Source organism: Dendropsophus ebraccatus, chromosome 4 (assembly GCF_027789765.1).
Source record: "Dendropsophus ebraccatus isolate aDenEbr1 chromosome 4, aDenEbr1.pat, whole genome shotgun sequence".
NCBI classification, from domain to species: Eukaryota; Metazoa; Chordata; class Amphibia; order Anura; family Hylidae; genus Dendropsophus; species Dendropsophus ebraccatus.
The window spans coordinates 24,448,511-24,463,986 of NC_091457.1; the positions used below are offsets into that span (position 1 = coordinate 24,448,511).

At 56.5% G+C, this 15,476-nt stretch overlaps 40 non-coding genes across 40 annotated transcripts; all 40 read right to left on the reverse strand.

Annotated features, from left to right (window-relative positions):
- Positions 1-206: 206 nt before the first annotated feature.
- On the reverse strand, positions 207-278 carry TRNAP-UGG (transfer RNA proline (anticodon UGG)). Its single transcript has one exon. It is a non-coding gene; the product is annotated as a tRNA-Pro (tRNA).
- A 333-nt stretch (positions 279-611) lies between these two features.
- TRNAP-AGG (transfer RNA proline (anticodon AGG)) lies at positions 612-683 on the reverse strand. The gene has a single exon. It is a non-coding gene; the product is annotated as a tRNA-Pro (tRNA).
- Positions 684-934: 251 nt separating this feature from the next.
- Positions 935-1,006, reverse strand: TRNAP-CGG (transfer RNA proline (anticodon CGG)). Its single transcript has one exon. It is a non-coding gene; the product is annotated as a tRNA-Pro (tRNA).
- A 151-nt stretch (positions 1,007-1,157) lies between these two features.
- On the reverse strand, positions 1,158-1,229 carry TRNAP-UGG (transfer RNA proline (anticodon UGG)). The gene has a single exon. It is a non-coding gene; the product is annotated as a tRNA-Pro (tRNA).
- Positions 1,230-1,562: 333 nt separating this feature from the next.
- On the reverse strand, positions 1,563-1,634 carry TRNAP-AGG (transfer RNA proline (anticodon AGG)). The gene has a single exon. It is a non-coding gene; the product is annotated as a tRNA-Pro (tRNA).
- A 395-nt stretch (positions 1,635-2,029) lies between these two features.
- Positions 2,030-2,101, reverse strand: TRNAP-AGG (transfer RNA proline (anticodon AGG)). The gene has a single exon. It is a non-coding gene; the product is annotated as a tRNA-Pro (tRNA).
- A 395-nt stretch (positions 2,102-2,496) lies between these two features.
- TRNAP-AGG (transfer RNA proline (anticodon AGG)) lies at positions 2,497-2,568 on the reverse strand. Its single transcript has one exon. It is a non-coding gene; the product is annotated as a tRNA-Pro (tRNA).
- A 251-nt stretch (positions 2,569-2,819) lies between these two features.
- Positions 2,820-2,891, reverse strand: TRNAP-CGG (transfer RNA proline (anticodon CGG)). Its single transcript has one exon. It is a non-coding gene; the product is annotated as a tRNA-Pro (tRNA).
- A 151-nt stretch (positions 2,892-3,042) lies between these two features.
- TRNAP-UGG (transfer RNA proline (anticodon UGG)) lies at positions 3,043-3,114 on the reverse strand. The gene has a single exon. It is a non-coding gene; the product is annotated as a tRNA-Pro (tRNA).
- A 332-nt stretch (positions 3,115-3,446) lies between these two features.
- TRNAP-AGG (transfer RNA proline (anticodon AGG)) lies at positions 3,447-3,519 on the reverse strand. Its single transcript has one exon. It is a non-coding gene; the product is annotated as a tRNA-Pro (tRNA).
- A 395-nt stretch (positions 3,520-3,914) lies between these two features.
- On the reverse strand, positions 3,915-3,986 carry TRNAP-AGG (transfer RNA proline (anticodon AGG)). Its single transcript has one exon. It is a non-coding gene; the product is annotated as a tRNA-Pro (tRNA).
- Positions 3,987-4,237: 251 nt separating this feature from the next.
- Positions 4,238-4,309, reverse strand: TRNAP-CGG (transfer RNA proline (anticodon CGG)). Its single transcript has one exon. It is a non-coding gene; the product is annotated as a tRNA-Pro (tRNA).
- Positions 4,310-4,413: 104 nt separating this feature from the next.
- TRNAP-UGG (transfer RNA proline (anticodon UGG)) lies at positions 4,414-4,485 on the reverse strand. Its single transcript has one exon. It is a non-coding gene; the product is annotated as a tRNA-Pro (tRNA).
- Positions 4,486-4,818: 333 nt separating this feature from the next.
- Positions 4,819-4,890, reverse strand: TRNAP-AGG (transfer RNA proline (anticodon AGG)). Its single transcript has one exon. It is a non-coding gene; the product is annotated as a tRNA-Pro (tRNA).
- Positions 4,891-5,285: 395 nt separating this feature from the next.
- On the reverse strand, positions 5,286-5,357 carry TRNAP-AGG (transfer RNA proline (anticodon AGG)). The gene has a single exon. It is a non-coding gene; the product is annotated as a tRNA-Pro (tRNA).
- Positions 5,358-5,608: 251 nt separating this feature from the next.
- On the reverse strand, positions 5,609-5,680 carry TRNAP-CGG (transfer RNA proline (anticodon CGG)). Its single transcript has one exon. It is a non-coding gene; the product is annotated as a tRNA-Pro (tRNA).
- Positions 5,681-6,157: 477 nt separating this feature from the next.
- TRNAP-AGG (transfer RNA proline (anticodon AGG)) lies at positions 6,158-6,229 on the reverse strand. The gene has a single exon. It is a non-coding gene; the product is annotated as a tRNA-Pro (tRNA).
- A 251-nt stretch (positions 6,230-6,480) lies between these two features.
- Positions 6,481-6,552, reverse strand: TRNAL-UAG (transfer RNA leucine (anticodon UAG)). The gene has a single exon. It is a non-coding gene; the product is annotated as a tRNA-Leu (tRNA).
- A 505-nt stretch (positions 6,553-7,057) lies between these two features.
- Positions 7,058-7,129, reverse strand: TRNAP-UGG (transfer RNA proline (anticodon UGG)). The gene has a single exon. It is a non-coding gene; the product is annotated as a tRNA-Pro (tRNA).
- Positions 7,130-7,462: 333 nt separating this feature from the next.
- TRNAP-AGG (transfer RNA proline (anticodon AGG)) lies at positions 7,463-7,534 on the reverse strand. The gene has a single exon. It is a non-coding gene; the product is annotated as a tRNA-Pro (tRNA).
- Positions 7,535-7,785: 251 nt separating this feature from the next.
- Positions 7,786-7,857, reverse strand: TRNAP-CGG (transfer RNA proline (anticodon CGG)). Its single transcript has one exon. It is a non-coding gene; the product is annotated as a tRNA-Pro (tRNA).
- A 151-nt stretch (positions 7,858-8,008) lies between these two features.
- On the reverse strand, positions 8,009-8,080 carry TRNAP-UGG (transfer RNA proline (anticodon UGG)). Its single transcript has one exon. It is a non-coding gene; the product is annotated as a tRNA-Pro (tRNA).
- Positions 8,081-8,413: 333 nt separating this feature from the next.
- Positions 8,414-8,485, reverse strand: TRNAP-AGG (transfer RNA proline (anticodon AGG)). The gene has a single exon. It is a non-coding gene; the product is annotated as a tRNA-Pro (tRNA).
- Positions 8,486-9,348: 863 nt separating this feature from the next.
- Positions 9,349-9,420, reverse strand: TRNAP-UGG (transfer RNA proline (anticodon UGG)). The gene has a single exon. It is a non-coding gene; the product is annotated as a tRNA-Pro (tRNA).
- A 333-nt stretch (positions 9,421-9,753) lies between these two features.
- TRNAP-AGG (transfer RNA proline (anticodon AGG)) lies at positions 9,754-9,825 on the reverse strand. Its single transcript has one exon. It is a non-coding gene; the product is annotated as a tRNA-Pro (tRNA).
- Positions 9,826-10,076: 251 nt separating this feature from the next.
- On the reverse strand, positions 10,077-10,148 carry TRNAP-CGG (transfer RNA proline (anticodon CGG)). Its single transcript has one exon. It is a non-coding gene; the product is annotated as a tRNA-Pro (tRNA).
- Positions 10,149-10,299: 151 nt separating this feature from the next.
- Positions 10,300-10,371, reverse strand: TRNAP-UGG (transfer RNA proline (anticodon UGG)). Its single transcript has one exon. It is a non-coding gene; the product is annotated as a tRNA-Pro (tRNA).
- Positions 10,372-10,704: 333 nt separating this feature from the next.
- On the reverse strand, positions 10,705-10,776 carry TRNAP-AGG (transfer RNA proline (anticodon AGG)). The gene has a single exon. It is a non-coding gene; the product is annotated as a tRNA-Pro (tRNA).
- A 395-nt stretch (positions 10,777-11,171) lies between these two features.
- TRNAP-AGG (transfer RNA proline (anticodon AGG)) lies at positions 11,172-11,243 on the reverse strand. Its single transcript has one exon. It is a non-coding gene; the product is annotated as a tRNA-Pro (tRNA).
- A 395-nt stretch (positions 11,244-11,638) lies between these two features.
- TRNAP-UGG (transfer RNA proline (anticodon UGG)) lies at positions 11,639-11,710 on the reverse strand. Its single transcript has one exon. It is a non-coding gene; the product is annotated as a tRNA-Pro (tRNA).
- Positions 11,711-12,043: 333 nt separating this feature from the next.
- TRNAP-AGG (transfer RNA proline (anticodon AGG)) lies at positions 12,044-12,115 on the reverse strand. The gene has a single exon. It is a non-coding gene; the product is annotated as a tRNA-Pro (tRNA).
- Positions 12,116-12,366: 251 nt separating this feature from the next.
- TRNAP-CGG (transfer RNA proline (anticodon CGG)) lies at positions 12,367-12,438 on the reverse strand. Its single transcript has one exon. It is a non-coding gene; the product is annotated as a tRNA-Pro (tRNA).
- A 151-nt stretch (positions 12,439-12,589) lies between these two features.
- On the reverse strand, positions 12,590-12,661 carry TRNAP-UGG (transfer RNA proline (anticodon UGG)). Its single transcript has one exon. It is a non-coding gene; the product is annotated as a tRNA-Pro (tRNA).
- A 333-nt stretch (positions 12,662-12,994) lies between these two features.
- TRNAP-AGG (transfer RNA proline (anticodon AGG)) lies at positions 12,995-13,066 on the reverse strand. Its single transcript has one exon. It is a non-coding gene; the product is annotated as a tRNA-Pro (tRNA).
- A 395-nt stretch (positions 13,067-13,461) lies between these two features.
- TRNAP-AGG (transfer RNA proline (anticodon AGG)) lies at positions 13,462-13,533 on the reverse strand. The gene has a single exon. It is a non-coding gene; the product is annotated as a tRNA-Pro (tRNA).
- A 395-nt stretch (positions 13,534-13,928) lies between these two features.
- TRNAP-AGG (transfer RNA proline (anticodon AGG)) lies at positions 13,929-14,000 on the reverse strand. The gene has a single exon. It is a non-coding gene; the product is annotated as a tRNA-Pro (tRNA).
- A 251-nt stretch (positions 14,001-14,251) lies between these two features.
- On the reverse strand, positions 14,252-14,323 carry TRNAP-CGG (transfer RNA proline (anticodon CGG)). The gene has a single exon. It is a non-coding gene; the product is annotated as a tRNA-Pro (tRNA).
- A 104-nt stretch (positions 14,324-14,427) lies between these two features.
- On the reverse strand, positions 14,428-14,499 carry TRNAP-UGG (transfer RNA proline (anticodon UGG)). The gene has a single exon. It is a non-coding gene; the product is annotated as a tRNA-Pro (tRNA).
- Positions 14,500-14,827: 328 nt separating this feature from the next.
- Positions 14,828-14,899, reverse strand: TRNAP-AGG (transfer RNA proline (anticodon AGG)). Its single transcript has one exon. It is a non-coding gene; the product is annotated as a tRNA-Pro (tRNA).
- Positions 14,900-15,294: 395 nt separating this feature from the next.
- On the reverse strand, positions 15,295-15,366 carry TRNAP-AGG (transfer RNA proline (anticodon AGG)). Its single transcript has one exon. It is a non-coding gene; the product is annotated as a tRNA-Pro (tRNA).
- Positions 15,367-15,476: the final 110 nt, after the last annotated feature.

The window sequence follows — 15,476 nt, forward strand, 5'->3', positions numbered from 1 at the left end:
GGGAGAAAAAGCGCAGTTTGGCGTTAGAAAGGCATTCCCGCTGCAGGGAGGAATTCAGTTGACAGGAAGCAACAGCATACCCTCGAGCGCGAAGGAGAAACACGTTGGGTGTTTCCCACTCACTACACTGGCACCAGAAAACCCTGGAGGAGAGAAGACTGCACGCAACCAGTGGAAGCGGACGAGCCTCAGTACTGTTAAAAGGTGGACTCGTCCAGGATTTGAACCCGGGACCTCTCGCACCCAAAGCGAGAATCATACCCCTAGACCAACGAGCCGCAGATACACCTGCTATTCCCTGCGTTGCCCTCTCTCACGGATCCCGTGCGGAAAAGTCCACCGAAGACGGCATTCGTTCAACATCAAAGCAAAGAGGAGTTTCGGGGTGGAACTCTGCATGACGGCGGGAGAAAAAGCGCAGTTTGGCGTTAGAAAGGCATTCCCGCTGCAGGGAGGCATTCGGTTGACAGGAAGCAACAGCATACCCTCGAGCGCGAGAGAGAGACACGTTGGGTGTTTCCCACTCACTACACTGGCGCCAGAAAACCCTGGAGGAGAGAAGACTGCACGCAACCAGTGGAAGCGGACGAGCCTCAGTACTGTCAAAAGGTGGGCTCGTCCGGGATTTGAACCCGACACCTCTCGCACCCTAAGCGAGAATCATACCCCTAGACCAACGAGCCGAGCTGGGCGTGTCGCTGTCACGCCGCCAGCCAGCACGGTCCGTGTTCACAGGAAGACGGCATTGCCTGCTTTTCTCGCAGTGTGGCTTCTAAAGTTGAATCCACTGTACCCTAAAAACAACGCCTCCGCATTAAACACCCCTGCCCCCGAACCAAAAATAAATAAATAACAAAAAGAAAGCAAAGGACGCTGGTAGAGACCGGCTTAAATGATTTCCCACCGCCAAGAAAGGCAGAGGGAGCCTAGGTCCGGGCTCGTCCGGGATTTGAACCCGGGGCCTCTCGCACCCGAAGCGAGAATCATACCACTAGACCAACGAGCCGTCGCACATTGCCTGACCCTGAGCCACGTGGGGCTAGCCTTCCAAGATTCACAAAAAGGCGGGCTGTGCAGGCGGCAGAAAAGGGGAACAGGAAAAGCCAGGGCTAGGCCGGGATTTGAACCCGGACCTCTCGCAGAGGGAGCCTAGGTCCGGGCTCGTCCGGGATTTGAACCCGGGGCCTCTCGCACCCAAAGCGAGAATCATACCCCTAGACCAACGAGCCGCAGGTACACCTGCTATGCCCTGCGTTGCCCTCTCTCACGGATCCCGTGCGGAAAAGTCCACCGAAGACAGCATTCGTTCAACATCAAAGCAAAGAGGAGTTTCGGGGTGGAACTCTGCATTACGGCGGGAGAAAAAGCGCAGTTTGGCGTTAGAAAGGCATTCCCGCTGCAGGGAGGAATTCGGTTGACAGGAAGCAACAGCATACCCTCGAGCGCGAGGGAGAAACACGTCGGGTGTTTCCCACTCACTACACTGGCACCAGAAAACCCTGGAGGAGAGAAGACTGCACGCAACCAGTGGAAGCGGACGAGCCTCAGTACTGTTAAAAGGTGGGCTCGTCCAGGATTTGAACCCGGGACCTCTCGCACCCTAAGCGAGAATCATACCCCTAGACCAACGAGCCGCAGATACACCATGCTGCCTCCGCCCGACGTGCCGATTTTGGGCTGGCAAACTGTACTGCCGCATGGGAAGCCTGCTATGCCCTGCGTTGCCCTCTCTCACGGATCCCGTGCGGAAAAGTCCACCGAAGACGGCATTCGTTCAACATCAAAGCAAAGAGGAGTTTCGGGGTGGAACTCTGCATGACAGCGGGAGAAAAAGCGCAGTTTGCCGTTAGAAAGGCATTCCCGCTGCAGGGAGGCATTCGGTTGACAGGAAGCAACAGCATACCCTCGAGCGCGAGAGAGAGACACGTCGGGTGTTTCCCACTCACTACACTGGCGCCAGAAAACCCTGGAGGAGAGAAGACTGCACGCAACCAGTGGAAGCGGACGAGCCTCAGTACTGTCAAAAGGTGGGCTCGTCCGGGATTTGAACCCGGGACCTCTCGCACCCTAAGCGAGAATCATACCCCTAGACCAACGAGCCGCAGATACACCATGCTGCCTCCGCCCGACGTGCCGATTTTGGGCTGGCAAACTGTACTGCCGCATGGGAAGCCTGCTATGCCCTGCGTTGCCCTCTCTCACGGATCCCGTGCGGAAAAGTCCACCGAAGACGGCATTCGTTCAACATCAAAGCAAAGAGGAGTTTCGGGGTGGAACTCTGCATGACGGCGGGAGAAAAAGCGCAGTTTGGCGTTAGAAAGGCATTCCCGCTGCAGGGAGGCATTCGGTTGACAGGAAGCAACAGCATACCCTCGAGCGCGAGAGAGAGACACGTTGGGTGTTTCCCACTCACTACACTGGCGCCAGAAAACCCTGGAGGAGAGAAGACTGCACGCAACCAGTGGAAGCGGACGAGCCTCAGTACTGTCAAAAGGTGGGCTCGTCCGGGATTTGAACCCGACACCTCTCGCACCCTAAGCGAGAATCATACCCCTAGACCAACGAGCCGAGCTGGGCGTGTCGCTGTCACGCCGCCAGCCAGCACGGTCCGTGTTCACAGGAAGACGGCATTGCCTGCTTTTCTCGCAGTGTGGCTTCTAAAGTTGAATCCACTGTACCCTAAAAACAACGCCTCCGCATTAAACACCCCTGCCCCCGAACCAAAAATAAATAAATAACAAAAAGAAAGCAAAGGGCGCTGGTAGAGACCGGCTTAAATGATTTCCCACCGCCAAGAAAGGCAGAGGGAGCCTAGGTCCGGGCTCGTCCGGGATTTGAACCCGGGGCCTCTCGCACCCGAAGCGAGAATCATACCACTAGACCAACGAGCCGTCGCACATTGCCTGACCCTGAGCCACGTGGGGCTAGCCTTCCAAGATTCACAAAAAGGCGGGCTGTGCAGGCGGCAGAAAAGGGGAACAGGAAAAGCCAGGGCTGGTCCGGGATTTGAACCCGGACCTATCACAGAGGGAGCCTAAGTCCGGGCTCGTCCGGGATTTGAACCCGGGGCCTCTCGCACCCAAAGCGAGAATCATACCCCTAGACCAACGAGCCGCAGGTACACCTGCTATGCCCTGCGTTGCCCTCTCTCACGGATCCCGTGCGGAAAAGTCCACCGAAGACAGCATTCGTTCAACATCAAAGCAAAGAGGAGTTTCGGGGTGGAACTCTGCATTACGGCGGGAGAAAAAGCGCAGTTTGGCGTTAGAAAGGCATTCCCGCTGCAGGGAGGAATTCGGTTGACAGGAAGCAACAGCATACCCTCGAGCGCGAGGGAGAAACACGTCGGGTGTTTCCCACTCACTACACTGGCACCAGAAAACCCTGGAGGAGAGAAGACTGCACGCAACCAGTGGAAGCGGACGAGCCTCAGTACTGTTAAAAGGTGTGCTCGTCCAGGATTTGAACCCGGGACCTCTCGCACCCTAAGCGAGAATCATACCCCTAGACCAACGAGCCGCAGATACACCATGCTGCCTCCGCCCGACGTGCCGATTTTGGGCTGGCAAACTGTACTGCCGCATGGGAAGCCTGCTATGCCCTGCGTTGCCCTCTCTCACGGATCCCGTGCGGAAAAGTCCACCGAAGACGGCATTCGTTCAACATCAAAGCAAAGAGGAGTTTCGGGGTGGAACTCTGCATGACGGCGGGAGAAAAAGCGCAGTTTGCCGTTAGAAAGGCATTCCCGCTGCCGGGAGGCATTCGGTTGACAGGAAGCAACAGCATACCCTCGAGCGCGAGAGAGAGACACGTCGGGTGTTTCCCACTCACTACACTGGCGCCAGAAAACCCTAGAGGAGAGAAGACTGCACGCAACCAGTGGAAGCGGACGAGCCTCAGTACTGTCAAAAGGTGGGCTCGTTCGGGATTTGAACCCGGGACCTCTCGCACCCTAAGCGAGAATCATACCCCTAGACCAACGAGCCGAGCTGGGCGTGTTGCTGTCACGCCGCCAGCCAGCACGGTCCGTGTTCACAGGAAGACGGCATTGCCTGCTTTTCTCGCAGTGTGGCTTCTAAAGTTGAATCCACTGTACCCTAAAAACAACGCCTCCGCATTAAACACCCCTGCCCCCGAACCAAAAATAAATAAATAACAAAAAGAAAGCAAAGGGCGCTGGTAGAGACCGGCTTAAATGATTTCCCACCGCCAAGAAAGGCAGAGGGAGCCTGGGTCCGGGCTCGTCCGGGATTTGAACCCGGGGCCTCTCGCACCCGAAGCGAGAATCATACCACTAGACCAACGAGCCGTCTCACATTGCCTGACCCTGAGCCACGTGGGGCGAGCTAGCCTTCCAAGATTCACAAAAAGGCGGGCTGTGCAGGCGGCAGAAAAGGGGAACTGGAAAAGCCAGGGCTCGTCCGGGATTTGAACCCGGGACCTCTCGCACCCAAAGCGAGAATCATACCCCTAGACCAACGAGCCGCAGATACACCTGCTATGCCCTGCGTTGCCCTCTCTCACGGATCCCGTGCGGAAAAGTCCAACGAAGACAGCATTCGTTCAACATCAAAGCAAAGAGGAGTTTCGGGGTGGAACTCTGCATTAAGGCGGGAGAAAAAGCGCAGTTTGGCGTTAGAAAGGCATTCCCGCTGCAGGGAGGAATTCAGTTGACAGGAAGCAACAGCATACCCTCGAGCGCGAGGGAGAGACACGTCGGGTGTTTCCCACTCACTACACTGGCACCAGAAAACCCTGGAGTAGAGAAGACTGCACGCAACCAGTGGAAGCGGACGAGCCTCAGTACTGTTAAAAGGTGGGCTCATCCAGGATTTGAACCCGGGACCTCTCGCACCCTAAGCGAGAATCATACCCCTAGACCAACGAGCCGCAGATACACCATGCTGCCTCCGCCCGACGTGCCAATTTTGGGCTGGCAAACTGTACTGCCGCATGGGAAGCCTGCTATGCCCTGCGTTGCCCTCTCTCACGGATCCCGTGCGGAAAAGTCCACCGAAGACAGCATTCGTTCACCATCAAAGCAAAGAGGAGTTTCGGGGTGGAACTCTGCATGACGGCGGGAGAAAAAGCGCAGTTTGGCGTTAGAAAGGGATTCCCGCTGCAGGGAGGAATTCGGTTGACAGGAAGCAACAGCATACCCTGGGGCGAGAGGGAGAAACACGTCGGGTGTTTCCCACTCACTACACTGGCACCAGAAAACCCTGGAGGAGAGAAGACTGCACGCAACCAGTGGAAGCGGACGAGCCTCAGTACTGTTAAAAGGTGGGCTCGTCCGGGATTTGAACCCGGGACCTCTCGCACCCTAAGCGAGAATCATACCCCTAGACCAACGAGCCGAGCTGGGCGTGTCGCTGTCACGCCGCCAGCCAGCACGGTCCGTGTTCACAGGAAGACGGCATTGCCTGCTTTTCTCGCAGTGTGGCTTCTAAAGTTGAATCCACTGTACCCTAAAAACAACGCCTCCGCATTAAACACCCCTGCCCCCGAACCAAAAATAAATAAATAACAAAAAGAAAGCAAAGGGCGCTGGTAGAGACCGGCTTAAATGATTTCCCACCGCCAAGAAAGGCAGAGGGAGCCTAGGTCCGGGCTCGTCCGGGATTTGAACCCGGGGCCTCTCGCACCCGAAGCGAGAATCATACCACTAGACCAACGAGCCGTCGCACATTGCCTGACCCTGAGCCACGTGGGGCGAGCTAGCCTTCCAAGATTCACAAAAAGGCGGGCTGTGCAGGCGGCAGAAAAGGGGAACCCGGGACCTCTCGCACCCAAAGCGAGAATCATACCCCTAGACCAACGAGCCGCAGATGCACCTGCTATGCCCTGCGTTGCCCTCTCTCACGGATCCCCTGCGGAAAAGTCCACCGAAGACAGCATTCGTTCAACATCAAAGCAAAGAGGAGTTTCGGGGTGGAACTCTGCATGATGGCGGGAGAAAAAGCGCAGTTTGGCGTTAGAAAGGCATTCCCGCTGCAGGGAGGCATTCGGTTGACAGGAAGCAACAGCATACCCTCGAGCGCGAGAGAGAGACACGTCGGGTGTTTCCCACTCACTACACTGGCGCCAGAAAACCCTGGAGGAGAGAAGACTGCACGCAACCAGTGGAAGCGGACGAGCCTCAGTACTGTCAAAAGGTGGGCTCGTCCGGGATTTGAACCCGGGACCTCTCGCACCCTAAGCAAGAATCATACCCCTAGACCAACGAGCCGAGCTGGGCGTGTCGCTGTCACGCCGCCAGCCAGCACGGTCCGTGTTCACAGGAAGACGGCATTGCCTGCTTTTCTCGCAGTGTGGCTTCTAAAGTTGAATCCACTGTACCCTAAAAACAACGCCTCCGCATTAAACACCCCTGCCCCCGAACCAAAAATAAATAAATAACAAAAAGAAAGCAAAGGGCGCTGGTAGAGACCGGCTTAAATGATTTCCCACCGCCAAGAAAGGCAGAGGGAGCCTAGGTCCGGGCTCGTCCGGGATTTGAACCCAGGGCCTCTCACACCTAAAGCGAGAATCATACCACTAGACCAACGAGCCGTCGCACATTGCCTGGCCCTGAGCCTCGTGGGGCTAGCCTTCCAAGATTCTCAAAAAGGCAGGCTGTGCAGGCGGCAGAAAAGGGGAACTGGAAAAGCCAGGGCTCGTCCGGGATTTGAACCCGGGTCTTCTCGGACCCAAAGCGAGAATCATACAACTAGACCAACGAGCCGCAGATACACCTGCTATGCCCTGCGTTGCCCTCTCTCACGGATCCCGTGCGGAAAAGTCCACCGAAGACAGCATTCGTTCAACATCAAAGCAAAGAGGAGTTTCGGGGTGGAACTCTGCATTACGGCGGGAGAAAAAGCGCAGTTTGGCGTTAGAAAGGCATTCCCGCTGCAGGGAGGAATTCGGTTGACAGGAAGCAACAGCATACCCTCGAGCGCGAAGGAGAAACACGTTGGGTGTTTCCCACTCACTACACTGGCACCAGAAAACCCTGGAGGAGAGAAGACTGCACGCAACCAGTGGAAGCGGACGAGCCTCAGTACTGTTAAAAGGTGGGCTCGTCCAGGATTTGAACCCGGGACCTCTCGCACCCAAAGCGAGAATCATACCCCTAGACCAACGAGCCGCAGATACACCTGCTATTCCCTGCGTTGCCCTCTCTCACGGATCCCGTGCGGAAAAGTCCACCGAAGACGGCATTCGTTCAACATCAAAGCAAAGAGGAGTTTCGGGGTGGAACTCTGCATGACGGCGGGAGAAAAAGCGCAGTTTGGCGTTAGAAAGGCATTCCCGCTGCAGGGAGGCATTCGGTTGACAGGAAGCAACAGCATACCCTCGAGCGCGAGAGAGAGACACGTTGGGTGTTTCCCACTCACTACACTGGCGCCAGAAAACCCTGGAGGAGAGAAGACTGCACGCAACCAGTGGAAGCGGACGAGCCTCAGTACTGTCGAAAGGTGGGCTCATCCGGGATTTGAACCCGACACCTCTCGCACCCTAAGCGAGAATCATACCCCTAGACCAACGAGCCGAGCTGGGCGTGTCGCTGTCACGCCGCCAGCCAGCACGGTCCGTGTTCACAGGAAGACGGCATTGCCTGCTTTTCTCGCAGTGTGGCTTCTAAAGTTGAATCCACTGTACCCTAAAAACAACGCCTCCGCATTAAACACCCCTGCCCCCGAACCAAAAATAAATAAATAACAAAAAGAAAGCAAAGGGCGTTGGTAGAGACCGGCTTAAATGATTTCCCACCGCCAAGAAAGGCAGAGGGAGCCTAGGTCCGGGCTCGTCCGGGATTTGAACCCGGGGCCTCTCGCACCCGAAGCGAGAATCATACCACTAGACCAACGAGCCGTCGCACATTGCCTGACCCTGAGCCACGTGGGGCTAGCCTTCCAAGATTCACAAAAAGGCGGGCTGTGCAGGCGGCAGAAAAGGGGAACAGGAAAAGCCAGGGCTGGTCCGGGATTTGAACCCGGACCTCTCGCAGAGGGAGCCTAGGTCCGGGCTCGTCCGGGATTTGAACCCGGGGCCTCTCGCACCCAAAGCGAGAATCATACCCCTAGACCAACGAGCCGCAGGTACACCTGCTATGCCCTGCGTTGCCCTCTCTCACGGATCCCGTGCGGAAAAGTCCACCGAAGACAGCATTCGTTCAACATCAAAGCAAAGAGGAGTTTCGGGGTGGAACTCTGCATTACGGCGGGAGAAAAAGCGCAGTTTGGCGTTAGAAAGGCATTCCCGCTGCAGGGAGGAATTCGGTTGACAGGAAGCAACAGCATACCCTCGAGCGCGAGGGAGAAACACGTCGGGTGTTTCCCACTCACTACACTGGCACCAGAAAACCCTGGAGGAGAGAAGACTGCACGCAACCAGTGGAAGCGGACGAGCCTCAGTACTGTTAAAAGGTGGGCTCGTCCAGGATTTGAACCCGGGACCTCTCGCACCCTAAGCGAGAATCATACCCCTAGACCAACGAGCCGCAGATACACCATGCGGCCTCCGCCCGACGTGCCGATTTTGGGCTGGCAAACTGTACTGCCGCATGGGAAGCCTGCTATGCCCTGCGTTGCCCTCTCTCACGGATCCCGTGCGGAAAAGTCCACCGAAGACGGCATTCGTTCAACATCAAAGCAAAGAGGAGTTTCGGGGTGGAACTCTGCATGACAGCGGGAGAAAAAGCGCAGTTTGCCGTTAGAAAGGCATTCCCGCTGCAGGGAGGCATTCGGTTGACAGGAAGCAACAGCATACCCTCGAGCGCGAGAGAGAGACACGTCGGGTGTTTCCCACTCACTACACTGGCGCCAGAAAACCCTGGAGGAGAGAAGACTGCACGCAACCAGTGGAAGCGGACGAGCCTCAGTACTGTCAAAAGGTGGGCTCGTCCGGGATTTGAACCCGGAAACCTCTCGGACCCTAAGCGAGAATCATACCCCTAGACCAACGAGCCGCAGATACACCATGCTGCCTCCGCCCGACGTGCCGATTTTGGGCTGGCAAACTGTACTGCCGCATGGGAAGCCTGCTATGCCCTGCGTTGCCCTCTCTCACGGATCCCGTGCGGAAAAGTCCACCGAAGACAGCATTCGTTCAACATCAAAGCAAAGAGGAGTTTCGGGGTGGAACTCTGCATTACGGCGGGAGAAAAAGCGCAGTTTGGCGTTAGAAAGGCATTCCCGCTGCAGGGAGGAATTCGGTTGACAGGAAGCAACAGCATACCCTCGAGCGCGAAGGAGAAACACGTTGGGTGTTTCCCACTCACTACACTGGCACCAGAAAACCCTGGAGGAGAGAAGACTGCACGCAACCAGTGGAAGCGGACGAGCCTCAGTACTGTTAAAAGGTGGGCTCGTCCAGGATTTGAACCCGGGACCTCTCGCACCCAAAGCGAGAATCATACCCCTAGACCAACGAGCCGCAGATACACCTGCTATTCCCTGCGTTGCCCTCTCTCACGGATCCCGTGCGGAAAAGTCCACCGAAGACGGCATTCGTTCAACATCAAAGCAAAGAGGAGTTTCGGGGTGGAACTCTGCATGACGGCGGGAGAAAAAGCGCAGTTTGGCGTTAGAAAGGCATTCCCGCTGCAGGGAGGCATTCGGTTGACAGGAAGCAACAGCATACCCTCGAGCGCGAGAGAGAGACACGTTGGGTGTTTCCCACTCACTACACTGGCGCCAGAAAACCCTGGAGGAGAGAAGACTGCACGCAACCAGTGGAAGCGGACGAGCCTCAGTACTGTCAAAAGGTGGGCTCGTCCGGGATTTGAACCCGACACCTCTCGCACCCTAAGCGAGAATCATACCCCTAGACCAACGAGCCGAGCTGGGCGTGTCGCTGTCACGCCGCCAGCCAGCACGGTCCGTGTTCACAGGAAGACGGCATTGCCTGCTTTTCTCGCAGTGTGGCTTCTAAAGTTGAATCCACTGTACCCTAAAAACAACGCCTCCGCATTAAACACCCCTGCCCCCGAACCAAAAATAAATAAATAACAAAAAGAAAGCAAAGGGCGTTGGTAGAGACCGGCTTAAATGATTTCCCACCGCCAAGAAAGGCAGAGGGAGCCTAGGTCCGGGCTCGTCCGGGATTTGAACCCGGGGCCTCTCGCACCCGAAGCGAGAATCATACCACTAGACCAACGAGCCGTCGCACATTGCCTGACCCTGAGCCACGTGGGGCTAGCCTTCCAAGATTCACAAAAAGGCGGGCTGTGCAGGCGGCAGAAAAGGGGAACAGGAAAAGCCAGGGCTGGTCCGGGATTTGAACCCGGACCTCTCGCAGAGGGAGCCTAGGTCCGGGCTCGTCCGGGATTTGAACCCGGGGCCTCTCGCACCCAAAGCGAGAATCATACCCCTAGACCAACGAGCCGCAGGTACACCTGCTATGCCCTGCGTTGCCCTCTCTCACGGATCCCGTGCGGAAAAGTCCACCGAAGACAGCATTCGTTCAACATCAAAGCAAAGAGGAGTTTCGGGGTGGAACTCTGCATTACGGCGGGAGAAAAAGCGCAGTTTGGCGTTAGAAAGGCATTCCCGCTGCAGGGAGGAATTCGGTTGACAGGAAGCAACAGCATACCCTCGAGCGCGAGGGAGAAACACGTCGGGTGTTTCCCACTCACTACACTGGCACCAGAAAACCCTGGAGGAGAGAAGACTGCACGCAACCAGTGGAAGCGGACGAGCCTCAGTACTGTTAAAAGGTGGGCTCGTCCAGGATTTGAACCCGGGACCTCTCGCACCCTAAGCGAGAATCATACCCCTAGACCAACGAGCCGCAGATACACCATGCGGCCTCCGCCCGACGTGCCGATTTTGGGCTGGCAAACTGTACTGCCGCATGGGAAGCCTGCTATGCCCTGCGTTGCCCTCTCTCACGGATCCCGTGCGGAAAAGTCCACCGAAGACGGCATTCGTTCAACATCAAAGCAAAGAGGAGTTTCGGGGTGGAACTCTGCATGACAGCGGGAGAAAAAGCGCAGTTTGCCGTTAGAAAGGCATTCCCGCTGCAGGGAGGCATTCGGTTGACAGGAAGCAACAGCATACCCTCGAGCGCGAGAGAGAGACACGTCGGGTGTTTCCCACTCACTACACTGGCGCCAGAAAACCCTGGAGGAGAGAAGACTGCACGCAACCAGTGGAAGCGGACGAGCCTCAGTACTGTCAAAAGGTGGGCTCGTCCGGGATTTGAACCCGGGACCTCTCGCACCCTAAGCGAGAATCATACCCCTAGACCAACGAGCCGCAGATACACCATGCTGCCTCCGCCCGACGTGCCGATTTTGGGCTGGCAAACTGTACTGCCGCATGGGAAGCCTGCTATGCCCTGCGTTGCCCTCTCTCACGGATCCCGTGCGGAAAAGTCCACCGAAGACAGCATTCGTTCAACATCAAAGCAAAGAGGAGTTTCGGGGTGGAACTCTGCATTACGGCGGGAGAAAAAGCGCAGTTTGGCGTTAGAAAGGCATTCCCGCTGCAGGGAGGAATTCGGTTGACAGGAAGCAACAGCATACCCTCGAGCGCGAAGGAGAAACACGTTGGGTGTTTCCCACTCACTACACTGGCACCAGAAAACCCTGGAGGAGAGAAGACTGCACGCAACCAGTGGAAGCGGACGAGCCTCAGTACTGTTAAAAGGTGGGCTCGTCCAGGATTTGAACCCGGGACCTCTCGCACCCAAAGCGAGAATCATACCCCTAGACCAACGAGCCGCAGATACACCTGCTATTCCCTGCGTTGCCCTCTCTCACGGATCCCGTGCGGAAAAGTCCACCGAAGACGGCATTCGTTCAACATCAAAGCAAAGAGGAGTTTCGGGGTGGAACTCTGCATGACGGCGGGAGAAAAAGCGCAGTTTGGCGTTAGAAAGGCATTCCCGCTGCAGGGAGGCATTCGGTTGACAGGAAGCAACAGCATACCCTCGAGCGCGAGAGAGAGACACGTTGGGTGTTTCCCACTCACTACACTGGCGCCAGAAAACCCTGGAGGAGAGAAGACTGCACGCAACCAGTGGAAGCGGACGAGCCTCAGTACTGTCAAAAGGTGGGCTCGTCCGGGATTTGAACCCGACACCTCTCGCACCCTAAGCGAGAATCATACCCCTAGACCAACGAGCCGAGCTGGGCGTGTCGCTGTCACGCCGCCAGCCAGCACGGTCCGTGTTCACAGGAAGACGGCATTGCCTGCTTTTCTCGCAGTGTGGCTTCTAAAGTTGAATCCACTGTACCCTAAAAACAACGCCTCCGCATTAAACACCCCTGCCCCCGAACCAAAAATAAATAAATAACAAAAAGAAAGCAAAGGGCGTTGGTAGAGACCGGCTTAAATGATTTCCCACCGCCAAGAAAGGCAGAGGGAGCCTAGGTCCGGGCTCGTCCGGGATTTGAACCCGGGGCCTCTCGCACCCGAAGCGAGAATCATACCACTAGACCAACGAGCCGTCGCACATTGCCTGACCCTGAGCCACGTGGGGCTAGCCTTCCAAGATTCACAAAAAGGCGGGCTGTGCAGGCGGCAGAAAAGGGGAACAGGAAAAGCCAGGGCTGGTCCGGGATTTGAACCCGGACCTCTTGCAGAGGGAGCCTAGGTCCGGGCTCGTCCGGGATTTGAACCCGGGGCCTCTCGCACCCAAAGCGAGAATCATACCCCTAGACCAACGAGCCGCAGGTACACCTGCTATGCCCTGCGTTGCCCTCTCTCACGGATCCCGTGCGGAAAAGTCCACCGAAGACAGCATTCGTTCAACATCAAAGCAAAGAGGAGTTTCGGGGTGGAACTCTGCATTACGGCGGGAGAAAAAGCGCAGTTTGGCGTTAGAAAGGCATTCCCGCTGCAGGGAGGAATTCGGTTGACAGGAAGCAACAGCATACCCTCGAGCGCGAGGGAGAAACACGTCGGGTGTTTCCCACTCACTACACTGGCACCAGAAAACCCTGGAGGAGAGAAGACTGCACGCAACCAGTGGAAGCGGACGAGCCTCAGTACTGTTAAAAGGTGGGCTCGTCCAGGATTTGAACCCGGGACCTCTCGCACCCTAAGCGAGAATCATACCCCTAGACCAACGAGCCGCAGATACACCATGCTGCCTCCGCCCGACGTGCCGATTTTGGGCTGGCAAACTGTACTGCCGCATGGGAAGCCTGCTATGCCCTGCGTTGCCCTCTCTCACGGATCCCGTGCGGAAAAGTCCACCGAAGACGGCATTCGTTCAACATCAAAGCAAAGAGGAGTTTCGGGGTGGAACTCTGCATGACAGCGGGAGAAAAAGCGCAGTTTGCCGTTAGAAAGGCATTCCCGCTGCAGGGAGGCATTCGGTTGACAGGAAGCAACAGCATACCCTCGAGCGCGAGAGAGAGACACGTCGGGTGTTTCCCACTCACTACACTGGCGCCAGAAAACCCTGGAGGAGAGAAGACTGCACGCAACCAGTGGAAGCGGACGAGCCTCAGTACTGTCAAAAGGTGGGCTCGTCCGGGATTTGAACCCGGGACCTCTCGCACCCTAAGCGAGAATCATACCCCTAGACCAACGAGCCGCAGATACACCATGCTGCCTCCGCCCGACGTGCCGATTTTGGGCTGGCAAACTGTACTGCCGCATGGGAAGCCTGCTATGCCCTGCGTTGCCCTCTCTCACGGATCCCGTGCGGAAAAGTCCACCGAAGATGGCATTCGTTCAACATCAAAGCAAAGAGGAGTTTCGGGGTGGAACTCTGCATGACGGTGGGAGAAAAAGCGCAGTTTGGCGTTAGAAAGGCATTCCCGCTGCAGGGAGGCATTCGGTTGACAGGAAGCAACAGCATACCCTCGAGCGCGAGAGAGAGACACGTCGGGTGTTTCCCACTCACTACACTGGCGCCAGAAAACCCTGGAGGAGAGAAGACTGCACGCAACCAGTGGAAGCGGACGAGCCTCAGTACTGTCAAAAGGTGGGCTCGTCCGGGATTTGAACCCGGGACCTCTCGCACCCTAAGCGAGAATCATACCCCTAGACCAACGAGCCGAGCTGGGCGTGTCGCTGTCACGCCGCCAGCCAGCACGGTCCGTGTTCACAGGAAGACGGCATTGCCTGCTTTTCTCGCAGTGTGGCTTCTAAAGTTGAATCCACTGTACCCTAAAAACAACGCCTCCGCATTAAACACCCCTGCCCCCGAACCAAAAATAAATAAATAACAAAAAGAAAGCAAAGGGCGCTGGTAGAGACCGGCTTAAATGATTTCCCACCGCCAAGAAAGGCAGAGGGAGCCTAGGTCCGGGCTCGTCCGGGATTTGAACCCGGGGCCTCTCGCACCCGAAGCGAGAATCATACCACTAGACCAACGAGCCGTCGCACATTGCCTAACCATGAGCCACGTGGGGCGAGCTAGCCTTCCAAGATTCACAAAAAGGTGGGCTGTGCAGGCGGCAGAAAAGGGGAACTGGAAAAGCCAGGGCTCGTCCGGGATTTGAACCCGGGACCTCTCGCACCCAAAGCGAGAATCATACCCCTAGACCAACGAGCCGCAGATGCACCTGCTATGCCCTGCGTTGCCCTCTCTCACGGATCTCCTGCGGAAAAGTCCACCGAAGACAGCATTCGTTCAACATCAAAGCAAAGAGAAGTTTCGGGGTGGAACTCTGCATGACGGCGGGAGAAAAAGTTTGGCGTTAGAAAGGCATTCCCGCTGCAGGGAGGAATTCGGTTGACAGGAAGCAACAGCATACCCTCGAGCGCGAGAGAGAGACACGTCGGGTGTTTCCCACTCACTACACTGGCACCAGAAAACCCTGGGGGAGAGAAGACTGCACGCAACCAGTGGAAGCGGACGAGCCTCAGTACTGTTAAAAGGTGGGCTCGTCCGGGATTTGTACCCGGGACCTCTCACACCCTAAGCGAGAATCATACCCCTAGACCAACGAGCCGCAGATACACCATGCTGCCTCCGCCCGACGTGCCGATTTTGGGCTGGCAAACTGTACTGCCGAATGGGAAGCCTGCTATGCCCTGCGTTGCCCTCTCTCACGGATCCCGTGCGGAAAAGTCCACCGAAGACAGCATTCGTTCAACATCAAAGCAAAGAGGAGTTTCGGGGTGGAACTCTGCATGACGGCGGGAGAAAAAGCGCAGTTTGGCGTTAGAAAGGCATTCCCGCTGCAGGGAGGCATTCGGTTGACAGGAAGCAACAGCATACCTTCGAGCGCGAGAGAGAGACACGTCGGGTGTTTCCCACTCACTACACTGGCGCCAGAAAACCCTGGAGGAGAGAAGACTGCACGCAACCAGTGGAAGCGGACGAGCCTCAGTACTGTCAAAAGGTGGGCTCGTCCGGGATTTGAACCCGGGACCTCTCGCACCCTAAGCGAGAATCATACCCCTAGACCAACGAGCCGAGCTGGGCGTGTCGCTGTCACGCCGCCAGCCAGCACGGTCCGTGTTCACAGGAAGACGGCATTGCCTGCTTTTCTCGCAGTGTGGCTTCTAAAGTTGAATCCACTGTAC